Below are 16,611 nucleotides of genomic sequence, written 5' to 3' on the forward strand. Positions count from 1 at the left end.
AGTGTGTCAGAGTTATTAGTTTGTTTGATCACTACATTTCTGAACAATTTGTGGGTTGCATTTTACTTTCGTATCCTGTTGAGCTAACTTTATATTAAGTTGGCAGGGCTACTGGTTCCCAACATGGGGGTCAGGCCCCCTTAAAAGGTCAGAAGATACGTCTAAAGAGGTCCTGAGACGAGGATTGTGGGTTAGAAAGAAGAAAAAGTTCTTTTTTTATTACAGTCATTTTTTTAAATGTTAAATCTTCATCTAAAAAGTAATTAGAAACTGTAGCTGCCAAATGCAGTGATGTAAGAAGTGTAGTGTTAAATCATGCAATATGTTGTTTACAGAAGTGTATTGTTTCCACACCAGACAGTGAAAAACAGATCGGTTTCATATCATACAAATGAAAAGTTTCTTGTTATAACGAGATGTTGTCACATTATTCCGACATAAAACTCGAGTTGCAACAAAAAACTTGAACAGGAAATAAATTGAGGAAAAATGATCATTTACACAATTTGATGAAGTTCTGCTTCATGTTTGAGTTGAGACACAACAAGGTTCTGCTGTTATTCAGCATAGTGGATGATGCTGTGATACATCGTGCATCCATGGAGCTTTCTGTGCCAATGAAAAATGATGCTTCCTCCAGAGGGTTGGAGCTGTTCTGTCCTCTGTACAGCCGTGTCTCAACCAAAGCATCAAGTAGAACGTAATCAGATTGTGTACATGAGCCACATTCTTCAATCTATTCGTTCTGTCTGCACCGTTTTCCTCATTCGAACATAAGTTTTATAGTATAACAATATAACACATGATCACATCATAGTGAAACGTGTTTCAACAGAAATGACAAGAAGAGCTTCTTGTTATAACATGATAAGTTTGTATGTTGTAACAACCATAAACCTTTAACGCTATAACATGAAACTGACTTTTCTTTTTCTGTTGTGGCAGCAGTATATCACAGTACTTGTTGAACCACTGTACGTACACTAGTATGTGGTTTAGTGTCACATGTCTCTTTATGTAAAATGTAATGACACTGGCAAAGGAAAAATTTCCCGAAGGGGACAATAAATCATCATATTTGAAATATAGTGAAACACAAGCATAGCGTAACATAAACTGGAAACACACATGAGGGAAAAAAGTCCTTCACAATAGTAGTGCAGCTGAGTTAATGTTCTCATTTGCTTCCACCGTTGCATTTACTTTACATATTTCCTTTAGGGAAAAGAGAGATGAGAAGAATTTTAAAGTAAATGTAACAGTCTGCCCGTTTAGCCGTCTTGCAAACATCTTCACGTCTCTCTTCAGTCTGAGTTGCTTTGGCGGCTCCTCCACGTCCCATCAATGGATATTTATGCTCCCTCTGCTGTAATTCATCATATACATCAAATACCTGAGTGTATGACATGTGTTCATTTTCTGATAACTCTTCCCTCGACGCCGTCATCTCTCTGGCTCGTACCTGTTAAGGCGCAGCATGGAGGGGCAGGCGAGCCAGGTACAATTACTTTGTTATCTGTGCTGCTCTTGTCAGCTTGTTGCTGTGCACGACGCTGTGGTTCTCACAGATTCCTCGGAAGATTTATGTGAACGCCCATCCCCTCGCCTGCGGCAGCAGGTACGAGTGGCGGCAGCCTGTCAGAGCCTTCGGGCCTGATGATGTTCTTACAGCCATTAACATGGCAAGCAGTCGCTAATAGGAATGAGCCCCCAGCTACAGAAGCAGGTCATCTCCAGTACAGTAGGACCTCGTGCATCAGACAAGCAGGGATTGTCGTTGGGAGGATAGCAGTGCTTAACATAAAGCAGTTCACATCAAAGCCCTCTCTGTGCCATAACTGAGCCCATCTCCTCTCTTCACTGGCATTCCTCTAATTGCTTGGGTCTTCTTTTTTTTTTTCTTTGGCCTGTATGAACAAAATGAAGCAATCCAGGGGAATTAATATAAATGCTGTAATAACTGCCCTCAGGGCTACTCAAAATCATGATAATAGCAGGCGCCTTGCAAGCAGAAAGAAAAAGAAAATCCTCATTACACTTGCTTCTGCATTCTTCCTGAATGGCCGACATGCTGCAGCTTGTCACTTCTGCATGCAAAGTGTACAGACTTATCTATGTTGCTGCCTCTCATTCCTGAATGGGCTGCAAATCGAAGGAGGAGGCCCGAATCTGGCAGAATTATGTGTTTGAGAGGGATGTAATGAAATTCATATTTTTTATAATGTGTTTTATGTCCCACGGTGCTCTGGTGTGAAAGTTCAGTTCTTCTCCAGGAATCCGAGCTACAGTCTCGAGCTCTCATGCCAAGCTCTAGCTCCCGGCTGTAGGTTTAAACTGAGGGCAAGGTAAATTTGGTCCTCGGCGCTGGTTTATTTTTGCTGGCACGCGCACGTTTTTGGGCACAACCAGGCATCTGCTAGTATTTCAGGTCTCTGGCACAGCCTCAGTCGGTGAGGTACAGTATCAGGGGATTTCTTCCCTCTGGCGATGGCTCCAGTCCAGCCTAAGAGGCCTGTTCACATCTAAAGAGAGGCCCCCTGTGTCAATGTGATCACTGTGTGAGAATACAAGAGAATAGGCAGGTGGTTGTTATAGCCAGAGACGTGCTGGTGGAGGCTGATCAGACTCACCAGACGAGGAGTCAAAGAGCTGTTTTATTTTGTTTTGACTGGACAAATATTTGTGAGTCCATTATGAGGTTACACCTACAGACATGGGCTTAGGAGACAGTAGGAGTTTGTTTTCATCCTTTTCATCATTCCCTCACTGCTCCCCGCCTCCCTCCCGACTCCAACCTCCCCCCCCCTCGCCCAGCAGAGTTTTTAATATCAAAGTGCGCAGTCTGACAGGGGTAAGTCTCAAACAAGGGCTCTTTTGTTGGGGCTCCCTCCGACCGGCCAGGAACGACAAGAACTTGTCAACCCTTGTTCAGTTAGAAAGGAAGATGAAGAGAGGGAAAAGAGGTTGGGACAGAATTGGCTCTTCTACAGCGTACAAAAGAGATTATTTAGGTGTCTGGCAGTGGGTATGAAACTGAATAACTTAATTTCAGCTTATTAAGGAGCAGACATACTGTAGATATGAAAACACTATTCATTTTTCAGATTCCCCATATATTTAATATCATCACGTATAATAGGGACACAATGTCTCTGTCTCTGTCTGTGGGAAGGTTGAAGGAGCGTTGTGAGCGTTTGCCAGAAAACAGACACAAAACCGCAGCCAGGAAAAAAATAAAAAGCTTTACAGTTTGCCTGGTATTTATACTGCAGGTGTATGTGTGTGTACATCAAGCTGGGCTGGAAAGTAACTGAGTACATTTAATCAAGTTCTGTACTTAAGAAAAAGATGCTTTACTTGAGTATTTAAGAGAAGATAAGATAAACTTGATTTATCCTTTACCAGCGAAATGTACATGTTAGAGCAGCTACATACAGATAAGGCAAGAAAGAAGCAGGAGAAGAATTGCAAAAGTATAATAGGGCTAAAAAATAAACATACATAATAGAGACAACATACCAGGCATGATGAATCTACATATAAATATGTATATATATATATAGGACATGATGAATTTACATTTACAAGGATAAGTACAGCTGTGACATGATGAGTAAACATATGGAAATGGAGGATAACGTGCCTACAATTCTGTTGTTGCAGTTAAAAACATCCTGGGGTAATAATATATGCTACGATATTTTTTGTTCACAACATTCAGAGAAACATGTGGTTTTTTTGTTTGTTTTTTTTTACTCCACGACATTCATTTTATTGCATTTTTGACTGGTTATTTTTGACTACACATACAGAGTTTGTCATTTCTAACACAATGTGTTACTGTCAGTGTTGGCAGTAATGGAATACATGCAACAGAAATACCTATTTAGAATAAAAACAATGGGTAACTGTATCTGTTTTGTTGCAGTTACAATTTAAATATGTGGTAATCAGATTACAGTTACATTCTTAAAATCAATGGTTTCATCAGGCCTGGATCTTTTCATCCGTCATCCTGGTTGTGCATTAAAACCTAACGATAATATCATATTGTTGATTATAAAAATAAACTAGCCTAAAATTAGCAGCAAAGTTGCTTTGATGAATATTAGCTTTTTATTTGGGTTATTGTGTTTTGAGACTATATTGGGGAAATATCCCCTTTGTCAGCATCTGAATCTCTTGCCATGAACTATTTAAAGGGTCTGTCACCCAAATGACTAATAAATAAAATGTATGAAGTACTTCTAAGTATTTCTACCTGTGATTCTGGCTGTAAATCATTACAAATGGAGGAGCTTCTTCCCTCAGGCTGTCCGCCTGCTGAACCTGAAACAATCGACTCAATCGACAGTCAGACCGGTCACTTTGCACTTTTCAACTTGTATACATATATATACACATGTATATAGTATTATTATTATTATTATTTTCTCTATTTGTTTATTCCCCTTTTGCACAGTTTGGAAATTTGATTTATTTATTTCTGCTATTTCAATCTCTCTCTCTCCCTATATATATATATATATATATATATATACATATGTGTGTGCATGTGTTTTATTCCTTATTCTTATTTATCTTGTTATTATTGTTTCGGTGTGGAACAGGTACACAACGCATTTCGCTGCGTGTTATACCGTGTATAACTGTGTTTGTGACCAATAAAAGGCCTTGAACCTTGAACTTTGAAAATGATCAAAAATTAGACTGATTCCAAGGCACACAGTTTGAGATCCACTGGTCTGTACTGCACTCACTTTGAATTTAATAAGGAACATGGGTTAAGCACAGAAAAAAAATTGGAGAACAGTGTCTCACATTTTACATTCATTTTACTTTGACGTAGCCTGTAAATGGTTTTCAGGTTAGAAGCTAATAACTGCTGGGCTAAGTCCAGCTACTACGCTTAAAATCAATCACATAAAGAGATTATTTTAAAATCTGCATCATTCACTCTGAAATGTAAAAGCAGTTGTCGTTTCTTTGAACGCTCGTTAGGGAGCTGCCTGCTCAGACAAATTGCCAGCAAGCTCCAGATCAACCTGTTACCGTTGTTGGCAGAGTAGCCATCTTGCCAAGCAGGTCTAACAAACAAACAAACGGCAGAGTGGAGACCTACCAATTTACAACATCGGTGATGTGTACTACATTTTTGACTCATCCACTAACGCATATGTCTACCTAAATGTCCTGGAAACGACAAGAGGCAATAAAAAAAAAATTGTGAGAAGGTGAGAGAGGTTTTCATTTTAAGAGAATTAGTTGGAAGGCAATAAAGTGTAAACAAAATGTTTGACTTGACTGGAAATTCTCATCATTTTATTTGCTTCTTGTTTACTGTTTTTTCACTCTAACTTAATGCTCTGGAAAATAAAAAGTCTGGGAAAAGTTTGGTCAGACAGGAGAACACCACGAAGCGACTCCTGGGTTCAGTCTGCTTTAAGGATCAGGACCGTCTGAAAGCCACATTCATTCACTGTGCCATCCAATAATAACGTAAGACAATGTTAATATCATCCAAACTACTTAAAATACATTCCTGACTTTTAGTAATCTGATGGAATACATTACAAATTACATTTCAGAGCAAAAGTTCTGTAACATGTAGTGAAATAAATGTTTAAAATCTGTGTTTTTCATGTAGCTGATTAGACCATGGAGCTGTGCAAAGCATTTGCATTTACATGGAGGAAGAATGACTGCAGTCTTTCAAATTATTTTTTTTTATCATGCGTGCATAAGATAAAAAAGAGTCAATAAGTCATCCAGTCCAGAACTGATGTCATTATGCTACCATCCTCACAATGACAAACCCACAACCATGCTGTTCAGGTCAGAGGTTCACCAAAGTTCGTGGGATTCATCATGTGAGGAAATAAAATCTGTACAGTGCAACATTTCATGGTATGTTAAAATATTTTAGTCTGGACATAAGGAAAAACTTCCACTTAACAGGGAAGAGGGGTTAGGGTTAGGGGAGAACAAAGAGGGTCTGAACCAAGAGGTCATTCTGCACCATGACAATTTGTACACATGTATAAAATTTGCTGCAAAACAATTTGGAATGTAGGCCTATAAAAGAGTGTTTTTACATTGTGGCGTTGTTACTTTTACCTAAATTTAGTAACAAATGTAATCTATCAGGTGTAAACCTAAGGGGGATAAAGTCATCCATCATTAATGTTAGGAATTTACTCAAAAACAGCCTCCAGAGAATGTGCTCTTTCATAGAAAAAAAACATCATAAAAAGCCTTTAGCTCTTGTGACATACCACCATACTTTAATGCTTCTGTTTACAGTTGCGGCTTTGATGTGCCGCTTGACAACGATCGTCACGCTGATTTAAGATCTGATACTCAGTTTGTTCCCACAGTTGTAAAGGGCAAGATGGAGTCACAGCTGGGAGCGTGATCATTTGATTTGAAGGTTTAACTATCTGCGTTTCGTTCGTGCATTTTTATAAGGTGCTCTGATCACTGACATTGCAAACATCTGTACTGTCATCACGGTACCTCTGGCAGTTGAGATGTGCTGGATAGCCACGCAATGCTTGAGTAAAGCACTTTTTCAAACAAAACAGCATTTTTACAGAGCGAACACATTCTAAGCATGCTACACGTAAACTTTGTTTGACCTCTGTCCACAAAGAATGTCCCTATGAGCTGAGTTTCGGGCCACTGGTATGAAAATGTACATTTACAGTGAACTGTAATGTACACACGAGGGAAAAGGAGAAGGGAGAGGCAGTGGCTGGAGGCCAGCTCAGGCCCCAGATGTGCAGCGATGTTTGGGCCTTGTTCATGTTGTAAGTGTGTAGAGAGGAGCTGGCTACCGGACACACACTGAGGGATCTGGGCAGCAGATGACTGCTCGCTGCTCCCAGTGTAGATAAACTGGAGGCTATTAAGGAATATGGAGACATTAACAAGAAGAGGTCCATGGTTAGTGACAGAGGAAGATGTCTGCGTTAAAAATGAACACACAGTTGAACACATGGTGAATTTACCTGCTTTTATTTTGAAATTGCTAACATTTTATGTTAATTTTAGTCTTCCTTTGATCAAAGTGAAACTAATTCAGAAGGTGAGGGCCAACACTGCATGACTCTTTCAAAGGCACATCTGCACCTTCGTGTTAAACGTGGTTGTTCCCTTCAGTAAGATGATCAGATTAGATAGCTTTGGTGTACAGACGAGTCCTCAGGCCACCACTATTTACCCCACATAGCTTCTTTAGTGATTCCGTGTGCAGGAACAGATCTATGAATAAGTGCCCCCTGCAATTTTGTGTGACACTTTCAGGCAGTGCAGCAAGCTGTAAACACCAGAACTAAACCTCTTAGAAAACACTTTGTGATGGCAAACCTTTCTACCTAATGTGCATTCATCCCATCCTTGAGATCTAATCACTCTGTTCCTCACTTTTACCACAGACTTCTAATAGATCGAAGCTATGAGGAACAACATTATTGTTCATTTAGCGATCACCTGGTGAATATAACCCAATGTTTCCTCTTTGTTTCTTTTTTTTAGCTCAGGTTTTGGTCACTACCAGCTCCTGAAGTGGATTCCTTAATGCTCCACTCTGCTCATCAGCTACTTCCTAAAGTTTGTTTGTGTGCCGTTTGGACTTGATCAAGTGGTGTACCGTGGGAATATCAGAGCTTTTTTGATTAAAACAATGCTGAAAGGCTTGAGAGTAAACCAAAAGAGTAAACTTATGTGCAGTGCAGACCACAAACAATGAGCTAATTAACGCACAACAGGAATAGGATGTTGGCTCGATTGATAATTTCTAGCGGTTTCCTCACTCTAGGCGACCTGGTTCATGTTACACATTGTCATTTTGTTGGTACAAAATATTGGTTAGTGCAGCTTTAAATATCCTCAATAAACCTCACACCAAGCTGTGGTGGTTCAATAAAATATTCATTGCTCGAGCAACTTTTCTGATGCTGATTCTTATGAATCATTTGCTAATTGTCTCATTTTTTCGTAGCTGTTCTTCGTCTTCTGTCTTGTAAAATTCCCCCTGAACCAACCCTGCTTGTGGGCGTACAGTTGTAATATTGCGACCGTTACACCGAGCCAAAGCCTTTCTGTTTTATGTATCTCCTCGTTCATTATTTTCAGGTTTTCCCTTTCCGTCTCCCACCACATGAATGTGTGCTCTGGGAGAGTTTGTCCTCCTCTTGCCTCGGTTTTCCCTTTTTCCATACAGTCATGGGGATGGCCGCCTGTTCCCACACTGACATGTGAACAGAAAGTCGAAGCAGCAGAGGTAACGTTAGTCTACCTTCCCACCAACTTGTTTGCTTTCCATCTTACGCTACGCATGGAGAATGAAATCGTACTATTTTGAGACACTTGAGGGGGGAAAATACTCCACCCAGAAGTTATGCAATACATAAACATTAAAATGTTCCACATTTCTTTCATGGGCTTTTCAAGAATGGCCAACACTCCTCAAGGGCCATGTGGGGAGTCTGTGAAAGGTTTGCTGGACGGGCACTGCAAATACACAGCTCAGGAGGAGTGGAAGTGTTCTGTCATGGTTGAACATGGGCGTCTGGAGGTGATTAGAGACCATTTGTTCCTGTCAGAACACAAAGCTCCAGCCTTCTCTGTGCGTGATAGATGAATTAATGGAAGTGAACTGGATGGGATAAAAAGGGGACACGCTCATCAATGAAATACTTTGACACTGAGACTTTCCGTGATTACCTGTGTTGGAAAGTTGTTGTTTTTTTTTCTTTCTCCTGACTGGCCAAATCAAATATTAGAAAAACCCTGTCACGTTTTCTTCCCTGTGTTCTCATGCACAACATTTTCCTATTTGTATTTCATGTCCCTGGATCCAAACTTTTCCTCCCTCCGCTCTACCCTCTTGTTGTTTTCGTCTTTTCTCCCTCGCACACTCGCTTACATACATAATAAACATACTAGTTGATGACCTAGCTAATGCTTGTTCCTTGTCTAAAGAGCAGAGATAAAGACAGAGAGGAAAGTGGCGAGTGGTGCAGTAGACCCCCCTCCCCTCCTGTCCTCCCCAAGGGGATCGGATGTTCTCAGCCGTTATAAGCAAGCAAAGCTGGCGGCCGGCAGACCGTCTGGCTCCAGTGCAGCCCGGGCACACAGACAATGCCAGACCTTCTGTCATGAGGTTTGCTTTCACTGAGGTCAGCTAAACAAGCCTCTAGGCCCTAAACACAGCCATGTGCACACGCACTCTTCCATCCTCCAACACAGAGCACATCTGAACACACTCAGTCTAACTTGCTTTTTTCCCCCCTACCTTAGTGTCGCTCTCTTGTTTGTGTTGTCTGTGTCTGTGTTTGCAGTGTCACTCTGTCCTGCAGTCAATGACCTCACTCTCCTTCTCAGAGGAGAGGCCGCTGGGTGACCCGCTCGCCGTGCCAACATCGTCATTCTTTGCGTGCCGTAACACTTTAATTAGAGCATTACTATACATTATTACTCGTATACTGTTAACGCCGTAGCCAGCAACTGTCAGGGGGAACTGCAATAACAAATATGACATATCCACGCGTATCAAATTGTTACTGAGTACATTCGGCCAACTGTGGACTACTGTTGAAAGGTTTATTTGGTAGCTGCAGTTACCAGCTACTTTGCTGTTTTGGATTTTTCATGCAAGACACATGATCAGTTTGTGAAATATGGTGCTTTGTGAGAGAACAGAATGTCGTTCACGCAGAAATGGATTAGTCATAATGATCGGACATTTATCTTACATGATGTACACTCCTATAGGGGAGTTACTTGAGGTTTGACATTTTCAGTTCATGTTGCTGAGATCACTTAGATGCTTTTAGTTTAGAAAGGAGCTTTTATTTAAGCAAAAAAAAACCTGAATAACAGCAATCTAGTACAGCAACATTTCAAACAGCAGATTAAACATCTATCGAACACAACATGTGTAGAATTGTCTTACTGGATTTCATTCATTTTTTCCATCACTAGACATCATGCAAACCCAATACGTGAAGGCACATGATAGGTTTTTGCTCATCGACATGCAAAATGCTGTTTTTCATGTTAAATTGCTCCCTGCTTTAGGCCAGTTTTTCTTAACTGATCCGAAGCATTTAAAGAATTATCCGCACACTTTATCTGCAAACTACAGCCTCCTAATCACCATAACACCTCTTTATAACAGTTTCAACAGAAATTGAACACTGTAGCTTTAATGCAGGAAGGATTTACTGCAGGACTGGGTATTAGACTGCATTAGTTTTGAATAAGTGACTAAGCATCTGAGTGCACATTAAGAAACTTTAGGAAAAAATAACCAGACGTGTTTTTTTTAATCTAATCAAGCAAATAAAGTGTCTTGCAAATCAAGACTCTTTGAACATTGATGCATAAGCCATATCAGATATTAAAAAAAAACGTTCAGGCCAATCTGAGATATCATTAAGACGACTATTAATATCATATACTTTATATTCTGTATCAGATGATACTTTTTCTTTTTTGACATTATTTGATGTTTTGGTATTTTACCAAGAACTCCATGTTTTTTGTTTTTTTTGGAGTTCTTGCTCCACAATTCTCCAAAATTGCTCCAAAATTCCATTTTACGACCATCTAGATGTTCCTTTCAACATACATTTTCCCAACATTCTTGGTATCTATATAATTTCCATCTCTAAAAGTAAAGTTATTCGTGTCTGAACAAAGTTTTGCTCAACAGTACAGCGTGAGTTTGTCTGGACTGACTCCTTCGCTGCTCGACCGTCTTGGTACATTTTTCTCCAATTCACGCTTTTTTTGTGCTGCCCAGTAAGAAAACCAAGGTTGTTGCAAGTGTGTTTTACTGCAGTCGTATGCTCCTCTGTGAGAGGACGGACGGAGGGGTGAGGAGGCTTGTTAGACGGTCTCTCGTGTTTGGGGATGCGCCAATCTGCCTGCACCTCAGGAGAGTAACTTTTTGTGAGTGAGTTATTCCAGCTGAGGCTTCTTTGTAGCCTGCTGGTTTTGATTTCACAGTCCATCCCCGCTCCTCTCTCCCAGCAAGCATCTCAGAACGGACCCCCCCCTCCTCCTCCTTCCCTCCTTCTTCCTCCATTACTACCCCTATACTACGCACCGATACACACTCACCTCATGTTAAAATAGCAACACGCACCACAACAGGTGTTTACACTGGCTTGTCCGTCCGCACAGGTTTCAGCTTGATTTATGAGGGACGAGGGGAAATTAAGTGTGAAGGATTACATTGTGCTGCAAGACCTGCCGTGTATGTGTGTGTGTGTGTTCTTCCTCAGAGCCTGCAAACGTGAGTCCTCTGATAGATAGAAAACAATTATGAGGCAGATTCACACATGCACATTTGTACAACACATTGTGACAAGCGCGTTGTAAAAAGGAGCTGTCAAAATAACACAAAAGCACAGTTTTTCCACACATTTCTTTTGACACTTTCTAATAATGAATGTGTCAAAAAGCTATTTGAGATAAAAGATGGAGAAAAAAAAAGATTTTGGGCCTTCTGCTGGCTGCCCGTCCCTTATGTTTCATTTACTCTCAGTCTGTCAAAGCAAAAAAGGAGCTGGGAATAATATGTAAGAAGTCTAACACTGTCTGCTCTGGATGCATAAAATACTGTACAGACTGCATAGACTTGACACAAATGATGTGGCCCCGAAGCACAAACACCCCTGCCATTTTAAATTGAGAAGCCTACAGCGCCGTCTCCAGAGAAGCCAAATAACCGCTACATACTCAAATGTTTCCTTTCATCCTCCCTCCCCTTTGGCCTGCTCCCACTCTTCTCTCTCTCTAGTCCGTCCTTCTCCCCTATATCTCCCTTCTCTTCCTTCTCACCCACCCCTGTTTTTTATCACTCCCTCTTCCTCTGAATGAGCTGCCCTCGGATTACTGGGGCTTGTGGAGGTCTATCAGAAACATGTGTGGAGGTTTGGAGGCGGCTGATGGGAAGTCCTTCGTCAAGCTGCTCACCCTCATTTCTCCCAAAGAGCCCGAGCCAGTGGTGAAGAAAAACTCTCAGCGAGTTCAAAGACAGAAACTTATTGGCTTTTTACAGGATATTATTTTCCACCGAATGGATAAACAGGAAAAACTTCTCACCCTAAAGCGCTCTCTGTAAAATACAGGAGCGAGTTGGAAAACTGGATCATTCAAACCCCCTTTTCCGCTCTCCTGCCCTCTGTCTGACTAATCCTGTGTGTGTGTTTGTGCTGAAAATTATCCCATCAGAGACATGGCATGTAGGGATTTTAGATGCTCAAATGTGGTGGTGGGTGATCACACTAAAACATGTCAATAAATGTAAAAAAATAAACGCTGCATGATTAGAATTTCTTCAGAGATTGTGAGGAACACGTCTCATCACATCAGCGTTAATGTGTGACAGCGATGGAGGTACCCACTGAGGTAAAATTTCACTGTGAATTCCCCACTTTGAAGCACTCAAACAAATGCTACACTGCCACCTTGTGGACTCTAATTGTTCTGGTGGGTACAAACATGCATTTAGATTGTCCTTTCAAAATGAGTCATTTCCAAAAAAACAAGACATTTAAACTAATATATGTGTGCTCTGAATGTAGTGGGTCTTTATGTGTCTTCTTCATATGTGTGTCTGTGAGAGCAAACACACTATGCAGCCAGAAGTACTTGGATTCTTTTGTAAAAGTGCAAATACAACAAGTCCTGCAATGAGAAGTACAAAAAAGTAAAAGCGCAGATGTTTTATCAGCAAAATGCACAAAAAGCATCAAAGCATAAGAACCCTTGTGGCCTTTTGAGGTGGAACTAGTTTTAATTATTTATTTGCAGTAAGAGTTTAGTCTAGTGGTTCCCAAACAAGAAGTCAGATTCCCACATCAGGACTAAAAAGGAATTTCAATAAAACCAACTGGAAAGTTCACAGTGGAAGTTACTCTTTTACTGGAAATGTGGGAATAGGCCCCAAGTAGCCACTGCTCTTTAGTTTAGCCACGAGTTTCATGTTTAGAAAATACATTTTTAATGTAAAAAACATTGATCTGTGAAGTAACTCACTATATTAGCTGTCAGATAAACTGTAAATTGATGTAAAAAGTACAATATTTACCTCTAAAGTTGAGAGAATTAAAAGAAAAACGACTTTAATACCACTAAAATGTGTGTGATGGGAGTGACATGTGGCTCTAAAGTTGTTTTGTTGCAGAAATGACTGGAAGCTGTTTGTCACAACATTGTTTCCATAACCTTTATGCACATCTGCGCATTAAACGTATCACTATTTGCATTTTCTGCTACACTTGACAGGCTGCAGACTGCGAGGATCACATGCAGCAGAGATCACAGATCTGTGACATCCGCTTTTAACCAAATCGCTTCATCGCTTTCATTTGGTGCAGATTCACTGGTTTCTGAAAGCGCATGATGGAAACCAGGCCTTTCTGCTTATTAAGAAGAAATCTCTGCAGAGGAATGCCGCTCAAACAAGAAAATGTCTTCCCTCGGTCTCTCTTTCAGCTACTGAAGCTTGAGTGCGAGCATGAGAATGGGCCTGAAAGAGAATGGAAAAATCCACGGCATTTAGGTAAAGCCATGTCATAAAGGCAACACTAATGAGCCGGAGGTTTTAAGAGAGGGAGCGGAGGAGGGAGGAAATGGTTTACATATGGATTTGAAAGAGCACAGGCATCACAGCTATGTTGTGTATTTAATGAAGCAAAGTAATCCTGGTGCACATGTCTCTCCCCTGCTGCTGCACCTCTCCTCCTCTTTTCACACTCGCTTCGTTTTTATCCAAACTTATCACATCACTCACACAAGCAGCGCTTAAATACACATTAATTCGCTGTACTGAATAGTCTATTCATTTAACAATTATACTTTTTAGTATTAAAGTTCAAGTATCACTGTGCTCTGTCACATTATTGACATTGAAAATATATCTTTCTGTTTGTAGGCTTTTTTTTATTTTAGTGTTGTGCTCCTTTACCAGTGATGCGTCTGTATCTAACGTCTCACTTTTCTGAGGCTTCCAGCACTAAAACCAATAATTTCAGATCTGTTTTTGCGTCTCTGTGCTAAACTGCTTAAGTTCAATAAATGCATGGGTTGACCAGAGGCTACACATAATAATAATAACAATAATAATAATGCATAACAGACAAATGCAGACTATTGCTAAAGACTCCAGCAAGCCTTATTGCTTTCTTTTCCTTGAGCCACATTAAATCATCATCTAAGCCACATTAAACTCCAATTCCATTAAAGAGATAATAAGATTGTAGTTGTAATGAGTGATAGGTGCTACCTGGAAAAAGACAGAACTCATACACATTATAGAAGTCTCCGGATCATTCAGCTGCTTCATCTACACATAAAATATAACCGGTAGGAAAATCAAGGTAATACTAAAACAGCTTCACCACACTGATATTATAATAGAAGTATAGGAATGAAATTGGCTACAATTTTTAAATGAACATGAAGCATGTTCATCATACATTTATTGTTACAGCTTGTGAGATCAAAAACAGGATTTCAGAGCACCACAATTCATAACAATAAATGAGAAAACAAGGCTTTTTAAATCTGCTTGTTTAACCCACATGTCAACAATCTGGTGTCACGTATCCACAGCATCTGGATAATACTCAGACAGGGTGAGAACGTGCACTTTAAACATACAACCGGGAAGTGTTGTTTCGTGCGTCCTATAAGTAAAGTGTTCCTGGCAGCCTCTCCTTGTTGCGGACATTCTTCCGTTCAACCACTAAATTAAAACAGCAGAGGTGATTTGGTTGTGTGTGGGAGTGTGTTTTTTTATGTGACACATAATTAAGGAGTTTGGTCCTCCAGATCTAATCCTCTTTATCCCTCCATCCGTGGCTTCCAGTACGCATCTACTTTTGAAGTCTTAGAAGCAGTCCAGATACGTGTCTAATGCAAAAGGAGTTAAACAAGCATTGCTTCAGTTGCAGCTTTCAATGCAACCGTACTACATACATCCATTGAAGACTTCTTTATCCAACCACATCAGAAACACAGTGCTGTTAATTCAGCCCCTGACCTTACTGTATCACGCTGTGACCCGGGCCTGCCGGTACGCTGTCATGTTCTGTCATTATCAACCAACTGTAACCTGGATGATGGCTGACATTAAACTGACAGCTGCTGCAAAGGAGACAAATGATGCGAACAGGGTTTACATAAACATAACAGCTGACTGACAGAAGTGGCCTTTCCTGTCATCATTCGCTCCTGAGGAATGTGCTTATTTACTTCCCCCGAAACGTGGTTCTGCTGTTAATGCAGGTCACGCAGCTCAGAGTTTACCTGCCTCAAGGCTCAGATTGTCACCAGCTTGTTTCAGTCCCCAGTTAAAATAATAAAGATTATGCGTTAGAATTGTAAACTGTTTGCTGTTAATGTGGTGTTATGTTAAAATATATCTCGTGATTTCTTTAAAAATGTAAAAAATAATATGTTGCTTTCCTCATGAAGTGTACACACAAACATTTAAATTGTAATATTTGAATGTATTTGCTCGAAGATACTTTTTTTTTTAAAGCGAGGAAGTTTATTACATTATACTTTTGTCTCCCTCTTCTGCAATGAGGGTAATTACACAAACACTGTGTGATTATGATGTCGACAGTGTTAATCTTCACCATCGATCACTTCCTTTTTCAGACTGTAATCCCTCCTCTGAATGCTTAGTTTCCTTTTTACCTGGAATATCACAAACTTTTCTTGAATGCTTTCTAGGTTTTGCCACCATCTTAGATTTGCTGTATCTTAGTTCTTTTCTTTTTGCGATGATTGCTCCTCTGTTCAACTCTTCTAAGCCAAACACTGCGAATTAATGTAAGAACACATTGCTACCAGCGTCCTAATGTCCTCACAGACACCAGATTTAAAACTAATTCTCATAGGCTATACATAAAAGATGGATGTAGCTTGTTGGTCTGGGAAAGTGCCTAAAAGTTGTATTCTTTCTAGTGGCCAGCCGGGGGGGGCGACTGTGCTGACTGCATGAAGAAGTCCGATTGTACAGGTCTATGAGAAAATGACCTGACATGTCACTTGATTTGTTATCTCAGTAAACATTTTTCTAATGTGTTTACTGTCTCAATCGCTACTTTCATGTCTAATTTAATACAGCAGGATGATAATTTAGCAAATTATGGTCCCATTTAGAGTGAAATAGATGATACAGTAGGGTATATTTTATAGCATGGCTCCCTTGTGGTTTACAAGTGGCTCGTGTACGGGCATGTCTCCTTTATCCATCTTTTCTATACAGTCTACGGGGTCTACTGTGAGATTCAGAGAGATCTACCTGGTGCTGATGGGCCTAATTACCACTGTGCGAACTCATTTGGCTTAAATGTAGCCACTCCAGCTTTAAAACAATTGCTTTAGTGAGATTTCAAACAACTGCGACGTCTTTATGTACAACTGGAAAATGTTTTACAAAAGTAATATTTGCTAATATACTCAAACTAATGAAAACCTATTTTCAAGATACAGTAAGAGAGATCAAAAAGTTCACAATTGCTTGCATACTAATACTAATGAGAACACATTATAGGGAAACACCAAAAATAGTGATGAGTC

This window comes from Stegastes partitus, unplaced genomic scaffold, assembly GCF_000690725.1.
Source record: "Stegastes partitus isolate 25-593 unplaced genomic scaffold, Stegastes_partitus-1.0.2 Scaffold81, whole genome shotgun sequence".
NCBI classification, from domain to species: domain Eukaryota; kingdom Metazoa; phylum Chordata; class Actinopteri; family Pomacentridae; genus Stegastes; species Stegastes partitus.